General features: G+C 38.4%; 1 protein-coding gene across 10 annotated transcripts in view; it reads left to right on the top strand.

The window, feature by feature from the left end:
- The window catches only part of KDM4C (lysine demethylase 4C), a 521,081-nt gene that overhangs the window by 170,254 nt on the left and 336,577 nt on the right, over positions 1–14,250 (top strand). The gene's annotated exons all lie outside the window — the stretch shown is intronic.

The raw sequence follows: 14,250 nt of genomic DNA, 5'->3' as shown, positions 1-14,250 counted from the left end.
AGGGCCAGATAAACATGTTCAGATTCCACTGTAAACTGTTGATTAATAAAGCTGACATGATCAGCTCATAGTAGTGACAGGATCTATGCTGGGTGTGAGAAGCCACCAAAGACAGTTTTTAGTATTTGAATATGTCCTAGGCTGAGCTGTTTATCACTGATTAATGCTAACAAAGGCACAAAGTAACATGGGAGTACCGGATGGGGAGGGTTTAATTCCAGCATAACGGGTATCTGAAATGCTTTGTGAGAGAGTTAATATTTGAGCTGGTGGAGATTGGATGAGATTATTCTAGTATTGGTGGTTCAGAAGTTTAAGGGTGAAAGAGGAAATCCACAGCTTGAGTAAAGTCACGACAGGATGTTTTTGATAGTTGTCTCTTTGTGGTTTGAAATGAAGTACTTTTAAAATGGTGGGTATAGCCAAGCTATGAAATACCTTGACTGTTACACAGAGAAATTTGGACCTTTTAATTTTTTTGTGATGGAGAGCCATTGACCATTTTTGAGAAAAGTTTCAATATAAACCTTTATAAAACACAATGGTGAAAATACAATAATAGTTATATTTACAATTTTAATAAGAGCATTTTTCTTTTTTGTCTAGTTCTTTTGACTAATTAAACTTTTTTTGACATTTATTCAGCAAATACATATTGAGTTCTAGTCACATGCAAAGTTATTCATATGTGGGGATGAAGTATAAATAAAACTAGATCTGTCCCATGAAGAGCTTTTAGCAGGATGTTTCATTTTTTTTTAAGCATTGAATATTGCATGCTTATTAAGAAGACTGTGTCTTCTAAAATAAGACTGCATTTAGGGACAGACTCATAAATTCAGAGAACAAACTAGTGGTTGCCAGACAGGAGGGGTTTAGGGATATGGGCAAAATGGTTGAAGGGAATTGGGAGATACAGGCTTCCATTTATGAAATGAATGAGTCACGGGGATGAAAGGAACAGCATAGGGAATATAATCAATGGTGTTGTCATGGCCTTGTATGGTGACAGATGGTAGTTACATATGTGGCTAGCATAGCGTAATATATAGAGTTTAAATCACTGTTATGTATCTGAAACTAATGTAATATTGTTTGCCAACTATTCTTTAATTAAAAGTAAATAAGTCTGTATTTTTAAGAAATTTTGATCACCTTGAGTTTTTCCTTTTTGGCCAAATGACTGTAAAGCAGCCTGTTTTCCTATGCTTGGTGGGTGGCCGTATGATTGCGAATTACAGTGGAAACATCCCAGTTCCATTTATTTGTCTCTTTGATTTTTGGGATATGATATAATTAGAGTATTCATATTTTACCCATTAGTGATTAGTTAGGTCATCAAGCATTTTGTTTGTTTGTTTAATGCAAGAGGGTTAAATCATTTACAGTAATATGAGTTATTTTCATTGACTGAAGTGACTTGCGGATATGAGAGATTAGGCATAAAGTGGAGGCGCCTGCAATCATTGCTGGGCGGCTCCTGCCTTGACTTCTTTCTTCCAGTGATCTTGTCTCCACCCTATCTAGGTCAGTCATTCCAGTGGTCTTAATATGTGCACTGTCTTCTTAATTCCAGTTTCAGAAATCTCATCCTGTGACAAGGTGACTCCTTGTCTCTTCAGCTCATTCCTTCTACTACCTTAATCCCAGTACACCCTTGAACTCGAGCAGCAACTAAAAAGCCATTGATCATACTTTTCATGGTTGCTCATTCCCCTCATGCTCTCACTTCTTCTCCGGCAAATTATATCCTATCATTGTCATCTTTCTCTTCACACTATAGCCTTTCTCTTACTTGTCACATCTGCATCTGGTTCCTCTCACCTATCTCCCTGCTCTCCATGCTTGTCCCTATGTAGCCTTACTGTGGCTGGGGACAAGCACACAACTATCCCAACTGCTCTTTCCAGATCCAAGACCTCAGGTGGACATTTTATTATGCCCAGCAGTCTAGCCACATCCTCTAGATCCCTTTCTTGTTTCCATCCTCATTCTCTCTTATGTGCCTTTCTTCTCATTTCAGTGAAAATATGAGAGAACTTCACAGATTCCCAACAGCACCAAAGCCCATATACTCAATCTCCTGTTCTGTCACTCTGGATAAATTGTTTTTGCTTCTACTTGAGGTCACTTGTGCACATAACTCCAGTCCCCCTTTCACCTTCAAGAACACTGCTTCACCAGTTCCTCAGTCCAGCATTGTCAGCATTTTTTTTTTTTTTTTCAGCATTGTCAGTTTTTCCTTCCTTACTGGATGGATCATTCTTATCTTCCTACAAGCTTTTATTTCTCCTATCTGAAAGATTCTTGTAATCCCTCTTCTCATCATGCTTATAACCCCCCACCCCCTTTTATTGCTTCTTTTTTTTCCCAGTATCTCTTTAACTGCCACACTCTTCGACCCTCTCTATGCTCCCAGAACTTCTTTTGTCAAAATCCCTGATAACCCAATGTTGCTAAATTGTATTATTTTTTAATTCTCATCTCACCTGACCTATTAGCAGCATGTGATACAACTGCATTTCATTCTCCTTGAAGATCTTCTTTCCTTGGTTTCTCAGAACACTGTACATTTCTGATTTCCTTCCATGTTACCCAATTTGTCCTTCTCAGTCTCTTTTGGTGGTTTCCTCTATCTCTGAAACAGCATCCCATTGAAGAACTCTAGGGCTCAGTTCTTGGGTTCCTCTTTTCTGTCTACATTTGCACCCTTATGACTGAATTCAGTCTTGCAGTTTTAAATATCATCCATATCTTGATTTCTTCTGACTACTAAATTTATATCTTTATTCTAGACTTTTCCTCTGAACCCTCAAACTTCTGCGAAGTGATCCAGGCTGATAACTCCATTTGGATGTCTAATAAGCTTCACAGACTTAAGTCCAGTAACTGCTCTTACCAGTTTCTACATCTTTTTAAATTACAACTCCATTCCCCTAGTTGTTTAGACCCCAAACTCTGGAGTCTTCAGTGATATCTTCCTTTCTCTTTAATTACAAATTCATTATCTCCACGATTTTCCATCTTCCAAATCTATAGGAAAGTGACCACTTCTCACCACTCTAGCCACTACATCTCTGGTGCAACCACTGTTATCACTGGCCTGAATTGTCCTAGTGACTCTCAAAGTCTCCCTTTTCCTGTCAATTCTTAATTTAGAGGCCAGAGGGACACCTTTAAAACCTTTTTTCAGATTGTACACCTTTCTGCTTGAAATCTCTTTATCATGACTTCCCATTTCATGTATATTAATATTTAAAGATCTTACTAGGTACACAAGTGCTACATGATTGCTCTTTAGCCAACATATGTCATCTCCAGACACAGGTACTCCTCACCTCTTTGATTCCTTTACTACCCCTCTGCTTCTCGAACATTAAGCCTAATCTTCTGCACCAAAGAGGAGGCAGGAAGGTAGGGCTGAGATGGGGATGGGAAGGGAATGAGGGCCCAGTGACAGCAGTTGCTTTAGACCAGCCTCCCAGGTAGTCTCCTTCTGCTGTCTTCTCAAGGCATTTCAGACTTAGCTTTAGTGAAAACTCTGTTGTTATCTGGCCCCAGGTCCTACTCTGTCTCTTCTGTTTTTCTATGCCCTGCCTATACCTGTTCTGTCCCTTAATTCAGTCCTCAAATTATTCCAGTGTTTAACATTTCACCTGTTTTCTGCTGGGGCCAATTCATACTATGTTGACCCAGAAAACTCTTTTGGATTTTGTGAGAGGGTTTTTTTATTAAATATAAAAACTGAAAATATATATTTTTTAAACTAATTTTTCTTTTGGTCTCTGGATTCTGCTTTGCCATTGATATAGATACAATTAAGTTGTGTACAGTATCAATTTTTTTAAATTAAAAATTATGGGTGGTAGAGATTTTTGTTGACCAGAGTAAGGCCTTCAACTCATACTAATGTGTCTGGCATTAGTTCTTTCTCTTTAAAAACATATTTTGATACCATGTTTTGTGTTAGCGAGTCTTGGGTATGCTGCTTTTGAAGTTCTGAAATGAACAAGGCATATGACAATGAGCATTCAAGGAATCCCGTATTCTTTTTACTATTTGACTTTCTAAGACTTTTCTTGAGGGCTCAGTATTCCTTTTGAAGCTTGTGGAGTATGGGTTCTTGATCACAGACCATTCATTGTTTCTTCTCTAAATTTCTCTGTGGATGCCTGAGTTGCGCTTCCCTGGGACTTGTTATGATCGTATGTCAACATTGCAGGGCTGTCACTGTTGATGACGTATCTCACATGATAGCTGTGGAAGGGTTTCTGATGGAATAATTGTGATATAAATGTTACTGTATGATGTGGTTACCATAGAAAAGTATGTGGATCAGATAAAAGAGATACAAACTTCAATAATTTGGGCTAACTCGCTTTCTTTTGTCTAGGATAAGCTCAATTCCAGAACTCTCTTCACCTGATACAGTGGAATGATGGTTTATCATGGGCTCCTTCCTTGTTTGGAAAATTGCTGTTATAAAACATGTTTTTAAAGAAATTTTTACAGTAGATCATTGTAGTTCCCTTTCTCCCCAGCCCCCAGTTAATGTGAATTATTTATTTTTTTTTATTGAGATTCAGATCTCTTTGAGATTCAAGATTTTGTCAATTACAATTCAAGTTCAAAGTCAGGTTTTGTTTTTGCTTTTGATTTTATGGTAGCTGAAATGATGTATTACCATTTCTTGAGAAATTTAGGGATTATATTTTATAAAAAGGCATGGGGATGTGGAAAGGCACTGTTTTTTGTTTTGGTGTTTTTTGTTTTTTGTTTTTTTTTTTTAATGTGGAGCTGCAGTCATCCTAGAGTACTGGGATTACCAGTCACTGAAGTGGAACTTTGCAGATGGATCCTTAATGGACCCTGAATTCCCCTTCAATGGATTACAATGGACATGAACACTTTCTAAGAACAGCCATTGCTAATGACAAAATCTTGTGGTAAGAGCAACTGTATGGGCAGCATGTCTTCATTTTGCTCTTAAAAGTGACCTTGTGACCAGCTGGTGATAGTAAAAATAAAGTCTTTTTCTCTGATGGTGGTTCGTTGATAAGCCAGGTTTCTCCTTTGTGTGAGTAACTTATCCTCTGTGATGGCAAGTGGGTATTAGGCATTGGGTCTTACAAGAAAATACTTCTCAAAGTGATAGACTTCAACTGGGAGAGGCATCTGTGGTGGTAGTGGCAAAATAAAACTGACCTTGTCAGAGTTTGATAGGTCCACTCATGTCTTTCAGCTTTAATTTTCTCATCATTTAATATGTGAATGTGTGTAAAATGTGTTGATATGAGAATTAAATGAGCAAAGGGGGCGTTCACAAATGAAACAAGTATGAGGTGGTATTAGAGAAGGAGATGTAGAGAGAAAATCAGCAAAAGAGGGATCAAAATGAAAATGAAGGGAAGGGAAATATAAGGTGAAAGGTGGAATCTTATTCTCTAAGTGTGTGTTTTCATTTTTTGCTTTGGTTAGATTTTGTAGCTATAGTCAATTTTTGCATAATCAGAATTATTTCATGAGTGGCTCATAACAACAGTTACAATATGAAGCTGATTATTTGCCTCTCAATGAGAAGCCACAGGATCTTTCCAGTATTAACTTCTACCCTCCTTTATGTCTCATTCTGCAATCTAGGGTGGATAAGGCCTGGTGCTAAGAACACATGCTGGGAAAAACAAATCAAATGCCTCCAAACATTGTTTATCTCAGATATAGATTAGAATTGTAAAAACAATTGGTATATGTTAAGTAGTTTTCAAATTATTAGACAGTGTTCTTAATGTTATGACTTACCTGAGGAACTATATTATAGGGTTTTAGAATTTGTAGTTAGCATCATAAATGCTTTTTAGATGATCTGGTCATTCTCAGTAGTATTGTTGCCTCTTAATTGTTGCCCAATTTTATTTTATTTTATTTATTTATATTTTTAAGGATTTTGTTTATTTATTTGACAGATAGAGATCATAAGCAGGCAGAGAGGCAGGCAGAGAGAGGGAGAAGCAGGCTCCCTGCTGAGCAGAGAGCTGGACTTGCTCCCAGGATCCTGAGATCAGATCTGAGCTGAAGGCAGAGGCTTTAACCCACTGAGCCACCCAGGCGCCCCTGCCCAATTTTATATTTATAAACATGCCAATATTATTGGTATGTGCAATTAAATATATGTGTCTTTATTTTCCTTAGTTGTTACTTATATGATTGGTGGGAAATATATTGGGTAACTAGTTTCTCAGTAAGGGCAGTGTAGAATTTTTACCATTACCATTTGAAGAAAATACACTCTTCAGGCTTTATACTTAAGAACACGCCTGACCATTTTTACCTAGGCTCTCAGGTGATGGTAACAGAAGAACTGATGACATTACTAGATAATCATTAATTAGGATATGAGATGTATCAGACTTACCCCCAAAGCAAGACGCTTCCCTTTGAGGTGGCCCTCCATCCTCTCTGTGGGATGGCCCTCTCAAGGCATTCTTTTTTTTTTTTTTTTTTTGACTTTTTAAAATTTATTTATTTTTTTTAATAAACATATAATATATTATTAGCCCCAGCGGTACAGGTCTGTGAATTGCCTGGTTTACACACTTCACAGCACTCACCATAGCACATACCCTCCCCAATGTCCATAACCCCATCACCCTCTCCCTACCTCCATTCTGATTGTTACTTTTCTGACCACTCCACTAAAACTGCTTGAGTGATTGGCCTATACCTTACCCAAACTCATTATTAACCTTTGTTCTCATCTTACTTGACTTTCAGTAGCATCGGGCCACTCTTCCCATTTTGAAAAGCTACCTCATCTTGGTTACCACACTCTCAGACTCTTGGAAGGAGTCACCATACTTACTTCTCTGCTTCCTCACCTCACACTGATGCTTTAACACACTCACACACTGGGCTTTAACATAGCTTCCATCAAGGTCTTCTCTGGGCCAAAGCCATTAGTGAGTTCCCCATCCTCGTTTTATGTAACTTCTCCATCCTTGAAACATGAGCTTCTTTAGTCTCCATTTAACACCATATTCACCTGGTTTTCTTTCTCCTCTCTGGCTATTTCTCATCCTCCTTTATTAGGCCTCTGAATATTAGAAGGTCACAGAGGTCTGCCCTTGGCCCTATTCTTTATCTTTAAAGTCTTTATTGATTTAGTTATTTGTCTTACATTTACTAGAAGGTAAGTCCCTTGTGAGCAGGCACTTTTGTTTGTCTTGTTTGTGCTGTATGTCCTGTGCCCACAAAAATGCTGAGATAGTAGGTGCTGGCTGCTTGGCTTTACTTTTAATAACTCCTCTCACAGTGTGGACTTGGGTGTCGTAGTTTCCCCAAGATTGTAGTCAGTATTTCTGTGATCATCTTGTGCATTACTTAAGTATCCTGGAACACCATTTATACTTCGCTCACCCATGTGCTGTTTTTCCATTAAGGATACTACATCTTTGTAGCAGATAAAAGCTGGAGTCTTTTGCTGTGTTAATGGTGCCTCTTTCATTATACCCCATGATTAGTCAGTTTACTTATTGCATTGTTCCTACCCATTTCTTTTTCAAACATTCACCTTTTAACCACCTTGGAGGTTGATGGTTACCCTTGGCTCTAGCCTTCCTTTGAAAACATGTCAGATTACTCTGAGAATACAAAACTCTGAAATTCCTTCGTGAAAGGATTTTAAGCAAGGAAGCATAGCTGCCAGGATTCTTTAAGTCTCTGTTTCCTGAGACACACATGCAGGGCCCTCTACGGCTTGTCTGTAGCCTGTTTTCCAGGCTGTTGGCCCAGCACTGCCTATACCCTGTGCTTTAGCAGAAATGAATTACCTTATACTCCACACCTGTGCTTCTTCATCTCCCTGCTTTGCCTTGTGCTCTTACTGAAATATGTTCTTTATCCAAACTCTACATACTTCAAGGCCATTTCAGCTGCTTCGTTTTTGGGAAGATTTATCTGCTTACCCTAAGCTTGAAGTAATCTCTCTCTACTGTGAAATCCCTAGTTATCCTTACCTTAATTACAGTGCTTAGACTTTTCTTTCTTGTGTTTGCTTATGTCTAATATCCCTTGTAGGTCACTGAAGACAAATGCTTGGCCCTTGCCTTTTGTTCAATAAATATTGAAGGAATGAAAGAGACTTGAACTCATTTAAAGAAACTAAATGCCCTTTTACTATTTACTTACCTATCCTGGGTGTCAGATCTCTTTTAATTGTGTTTATTCTTCCATTTCCAAGTTAATAACAGCTAACATTTGAGTGTAATGCTTTACTTTTCACAAAGCAGTATACATGTTATCCTGTTTGACACCCCCTTCACCCCTTTCAACAGTTCAGTAAGGAGGTAGTGTATGTAAGCTATAGAATAGGATAGAAATTAAGTGTAGAGGCTGTTCTGAAATACCAACTGAGTATTACTCCCACCTTAAAAGACCACCAGAGACGTGAGTCAAAGCCAAGCAGCAAGGGTTGTTTATTGCAGGTTCGAACCTGGACCTCTGCGCCACTCATTGCCGATAACGCCGAGAGGTCCGGAGCTGGGTGGGTGCAGGATTTTTATAGACAGATACAAACAAGTTTCGGGTAGGGCTGAGCTGATTGGTTGACAGTTTGAACAGGTATACTTGGCGTCAGTGGATTGGGTCAGGGGACCCGTGCGCGAAAGCAGGGGTCTGCGCCAAAGCAGACAAAGGGTCCCCGCGAAAGCAGACAAAGCAATCTTACAGAAGCAGAACTGGCGGGTTAGCCCGCGCGCGCGAAAAAGCAAGCATTCGTTCAGAAGCGAAACTAGCTGGTTAACAGGATAAAAATGCACTTCTAGCCAGGGGGGTTCTTTTGGTCTTTCAGTTCCTTTAGTCAGGTAGCTACTTTGGCTGCTCTGCCCCAGTCATTGGTCCAGGAACTTTGTCCTCTCTATTGAGTTGACTCTTTTTAGCAGCTCCATTTTATGGAGAAAGAAACTGAAGCCCATGAGTTACCTGTTTTGAAGTTAACCAGCTGGTATCTTAGTCAGATTTGCAAACCAAATTTGAGGTATGTAAGAAGGAAGGATATTTTGTGGGTGCCAGAAAATATGTAAGAAGTCCGTCTTTACTATTTTAAAGAAATTATAGAGATTTTTCTTTCAAATTTTTTTTTTTAGTTTTTAAGGATTAACATCACTTGATTTCTACAACCCTCTGCCACTTCTTTCTTTAGTGGCTCATAAGGGTCTCATTTTTGAAAGGTCATTAATTTCACTGGCCCCTGAAGAATGTTACTACTCTTAATGAGTCCTGAGAGTCTTGGGGATATTAGTCTCATTTTAACTCTTCCTGGTATAATTGGATCAATGTGATGCTTTTGACTTAATTGGTTTCAGTTTGTCAGAGGAGAAAGACATTTTCCTTGGTGCTGTGCTAGAATATCTGTTTTCCAAGACTCCTCACAGAAGTAAAATTAATCAGAGTCAGCAGTTCTTGGGATCTCCTATGGGTCAGATATAGCCACTGATGGGAAATACTCTAGGGCAGCAGAGGTAAGGTTTTTGGGATATGAGTGTTGAATTTTCACATCCTGAGAATAACTTCTGCCCCATTCTGTCAGTATTTACAGAATTGTCTACATGAATTGTTTCTGTAAATTTCTCTGTAATCTTTTTATACAGACCCTTTCATTTTTTTATTGAGCACCTAATACAGAGAATGCCTAGAAAATAAAGCAGCTATTTATGTTAGTGGCATTTACTTAAAAATATATTTTAAAGCGATCTACACAGTGTAATTACTTGTATGTCTTAAGCAGTTAGTATCCCTTTGTTCTAATAAGGTGATAAAGCTAATCTAGTGGTTCTTCCACTTTCATGTACAGAAGAAATCTGGAATTCCTATTAAAAAAATGTAGAAGCAGGCCTCTACTCCTCTGTAGCTGTATTTCATAGCAAGCATCTTAAGAGTATTCTGATGCCTGTAGCCCTCTGAATGCATATTGAAATACACGACTGTAATCTTGCCCTTGCCTGTGACTACTGTCTTATGCCAGAATTCTTCAGGATAACACCTGCAATTACAGTTTCCTGACGCTGCAGATGTTTGGATTACTTTGTCTCCCTTCCCCCCATCTCCCTACAGACACTTTAAGCCTTGATCCCTGTAATGAGTGCAGCAGGCATCATTGGATACTTACTTTTTTTCTATATAGGATATGCCCTACCCTCCTTCTTGCCACCTCCAGGCTGAAACTACCATCACCTCACTATAGTAGGTTTATAGTTGCTTGAAACAGTATATATTGAACAAAATAATTTTCATGAGAAAAATATTGGTTAACAATTAGTGAAACACACAAATAGAGTTATAAGATTTAAAATTTAAGGTCATAGTAATTAGTGCTTTATTAAGAAATATACTTCATTACTTAATAAAGATACTTCTATATACCCAGTAAATGGCCCTCAAGTAAATATTTATGTTTAATAATAATTTCCTCCATATCAGTGAATACTATTCTTGAATATTAGCCTTCTTGGGGCTGTGGATGTCAGTAAGCACTGCTCATATCTTAATGGAAGTCTTATCTGGGAAAAATGTTTACTGTGGAGCTATATGTGAGAATTATATCAGCTTATAAGAAAATGGACTATTAACTCTCTAAAGGTACTAACAGTTACAAAGAAATCGTAAGTCATAATGTGACCAGGTCCCTGGCTTAATACTGCAGGCTAGACATAGGTGCATGAGAACAGAAAAAGTACCTGAGGTTTAGCAGGGAAATGAATTCCCATGTGTGTAGCCATCAATAAATCAGTCGTGCCCTGAAGAATAGTAGGAGTAATATGAGAGAGACTCTGCCATGGTGTTTGGGGTTGGGTAATAGGGATGGATTGGATGCCACTAGGAAAATAACTTCATGAGGGATTCTGGATTCTTACAGGTATGTAGCTATTCAAGTGGTGGGGTCATGTTGTCCATCAGACAAAAGCTGTAGCCAGAGTACAGAGAGGGGAAAGTATGTGATGGTTTCAGTGACCAAGTGGGCCATCCTGGTTCTCTTGTGCATAGACTTTGGGAACTAAGATTTGGGATATATTATTATGGCTTACAATATTGGCCCTAGCAATGCCCCATCCCTTTCTTTTTTAATCTCTTAGTCTAGGGCACTCAGGAAAAAGTTTGTTGAAAAAGTGTACACTTGGGGAAAGGAGGGGTTGATGGTAACAGAGTAGGAGGACTGCTCACCTCATTTTGCAAATACAACTAGATAACTATAAAATCATCCTAAATACCACAGAAATTAAGTGAAAGACTGGCAGAAAAAAACTCCACAACTAAAGGTAGAGGCGAGGACACATTAAGAAGGTAAGAAGTGTGGAGGTGTGATTTGGAAGAGAAATGGATTGTGGCCACCAGATTAGGGAGGGAGCCACAGTTGCAGAGGAGGGTGAGAGACAGACTAGCACACAGGGCAGTGCATGGGGGAAAACGAATCCCAATAGTAATTGGATTGGAAAGTGAGGGAGGCTGAATTTTGTGAGTTCTGGCAACCAGTGAGGCTAAAGGTCTGGGCTTGGCTTGGGAAGAGCCTTGGAGGACATTGGGGCTGCTCTTGGAAAGAAGTTAAGCAAACAACCCATGGACATACAGTGTGAAAATAGTGATCTGAAGAGCTCATGGGTCACACAGTGGGGAGGTTATTTGTTCATCTCAGAGTGTGTTCCAGAGAGGCATTGTTCATAGAGAGACCTCTCCAGGAGCAAAGGAATGAGCAAGTGCCATTTCCCTTCCTCACCCCTTAGCATAGGCACACGGCTATGAATGGAACCAACATAGCACTGACACTTGCTATCTTATACCAAGCATACCACACCGTACCCCACCCCACCCCCACTTTGGTGGTGCCTCCCTTCCCAGACAACTTGCCTCAGTCCCAGTGCAGCAGATCCCCTCCCCCAGAAGAATAGCCCAAACCCCCACCAAAACCCTGTCTCACAACCCGAGACTTTTTGTGGAGCATCAGTTCCAATGGTGATGGCGACAAGTCTTATTTCACAAGCAGACCAGAGCACACCTAGTTAAAACATGTCACATTCAGGCCAGGGACCAAAGACTGCCCACAATAGGCAAACAGGCCTGAAGGATAAAGATACCAGGACAAAACAACAGAGCACATGTGGCACACTTTGGAGACATTCCTGAGTCAGTGGGGTCAAACTTAAATGACCATCAACTTAGTATAGACTGCCAAATGCAGAAGAAGTTGTTCTACAAACCTAATGGTAACCATATATCAAAAACCACTAATACGCAAAGAATAAAGAGAAAAAATCCATATATATATATATATATATATATATATATATATATAAAACTAAAGAAAATCAGCAAACCATGAAAGAGAGAAAGAGAAGAAAGGATCAGAGAATATTGTCAGAAACAACCATAAAACAAATAATAAAATGAATAATTACTTTGAATGTAAATGGACTAAAGGCTCAAATCAAAAGACATAGTGTGACAGAGTAAATTAAGACAAAACCAATCAAGACCCATCTATAAGAGACTCATTTAAGATGAAAACACACCTGCAGATTGAAAGTGAGGGGGTGGAGGGGCACCTGGGTGACACAGTTGGTTAAGCGTCTCTTGGTTTCAGCTTAGTTTGTGATGTCAAGCCTCTTGTCAGGCTCCATGTTCATCATGGAGTCTGCTTAGTATTCTCTCTTCCTCTACTCCCCTGCCAAGCTCATGCTTTCTCTCTATATAAAATAAATAAATAAATCTTTTTTAAAAAAAAAGAAAGTGAGAGGATGGAGAAACATCTGTCATGCAAATGATGTCAAAGAAACCTGAGATAGCTCTATTTATATCATATAAACTAGACTTTTAAAATGAAAACTGTAACCAGAGACAAAGAAGGACACTATATCATAGTAAGCGGACAATCCAACAAGAAGATAAAACAATTATAAATACTTACGCACCCAACATGGGAGCGCCCAAATACATAAAACAATTGATGACAAACACAAAGGAACTAATTGATAATAATACAATAATAGCAGGGGAGTTTAACACCTGACCTACCTCAATGGACTAATCATCTAAACAGAAAATCAACTAAGAGACAATGGCTTTGAATGACACATTGGACCAGATGGGCTTAACAGGTATATTCAGAGCATCCCATCTTAAAACAGCAGAATACACATTCTTCTCAAGTTCACATGGAACAGTCTCCAGAATAGATCATATACTAGGTCACAAAACATGCCTCAAGAATTCAAAAAAATTGACATCCTACTATGCTTATTTTCTGACCACAATGTTACAAAACTAGAAGTCAGTCACAAGAAAAAATTCTGGAAAGACCACAGATGTATGAAGGTTGAATAACATGGTACTAAGCAGTGAATGTGTCAACCAAGAAATACAAGAAGAAATAGAAAAGTACATGGAAACAGGTGAAAGTGTTTCCAAAACCTTTGGGATAGCAAAAGCAGTTCTAAGAGAGAATTTGATAGCAATATAGGCCTTTCTCAAGAAGCAAGAAAAATGTCAAACAACCTATCCTTACATGACGTAAAGGACCTAGAAAAATAGCAACAAACAAATCTAAAAGCAGCAGGAGGAGAGAAATAATAAAGATTAGAGTGGAAATAAATGATATAAAAGCCAAAAATACATTAGATCACAGATCAATGGAACCAGCAACCAGCTGGTTCATTGAGAAAAAAGTCAGTAAAACTGGTAAACCTCCAGCCAGACTTAACAAGAAAAAAAAAGAGAAAGGATCCAAATAAATAAAATCACAAATTAGAGAAGAGATAAAACAACCGACACTACAGAAATATGAATAATTATAATAGAATAATAAGAGAGAATATTATGAAAAACTATATGCCAACAAATTAGACCAGCTAGAAGAAATATATAAATTCCTGGAAACATATTAACTACTAAAACTGAAACAGGAAGAAATAAAAAATTTGAAGAGATCAATAACCAGCAAAGAAATTGAATCAGTAATCCAAAAACTCCCAACAAACAAAAGTCAGGGTCAGATGGCTTTCCAGGGGAATTCTGCCAAACATTTAAAAAAGAATTAAAAACTATTCTACTCAAACTATTCCAAAAAATAGAAGAGGGAGGAAAATTCCCAAATTCATTCTATGAGGCCAGCATTACCCTGATATCCAAATCAGATAAAAACACCCGAAAAAAAGAGAACTATAGGTCAGTGTGTCTGTTGAACATAGATACAAAATCCTCAACAAA

This window comes from Mustela lutreola, chromosome 12 (genome assembly GCF_030435805.1).
Source record: "Mustela lutreola isolate mMusLut2 chromosome 12, mMusLut2.pri, whole genome shotgun sequence".
In the NCBI taxonomy this organism is placed as follows: Eukaryota; Metazoa; Chordata; class Mammalia; order Carnivora; family Mustelidae; genus Mustela; species Mustela lutreola.
Note: the sequence above shows the minus strand (reverse complement) of the source record. Positions and strands in the feature narration are given on the sequence as shown.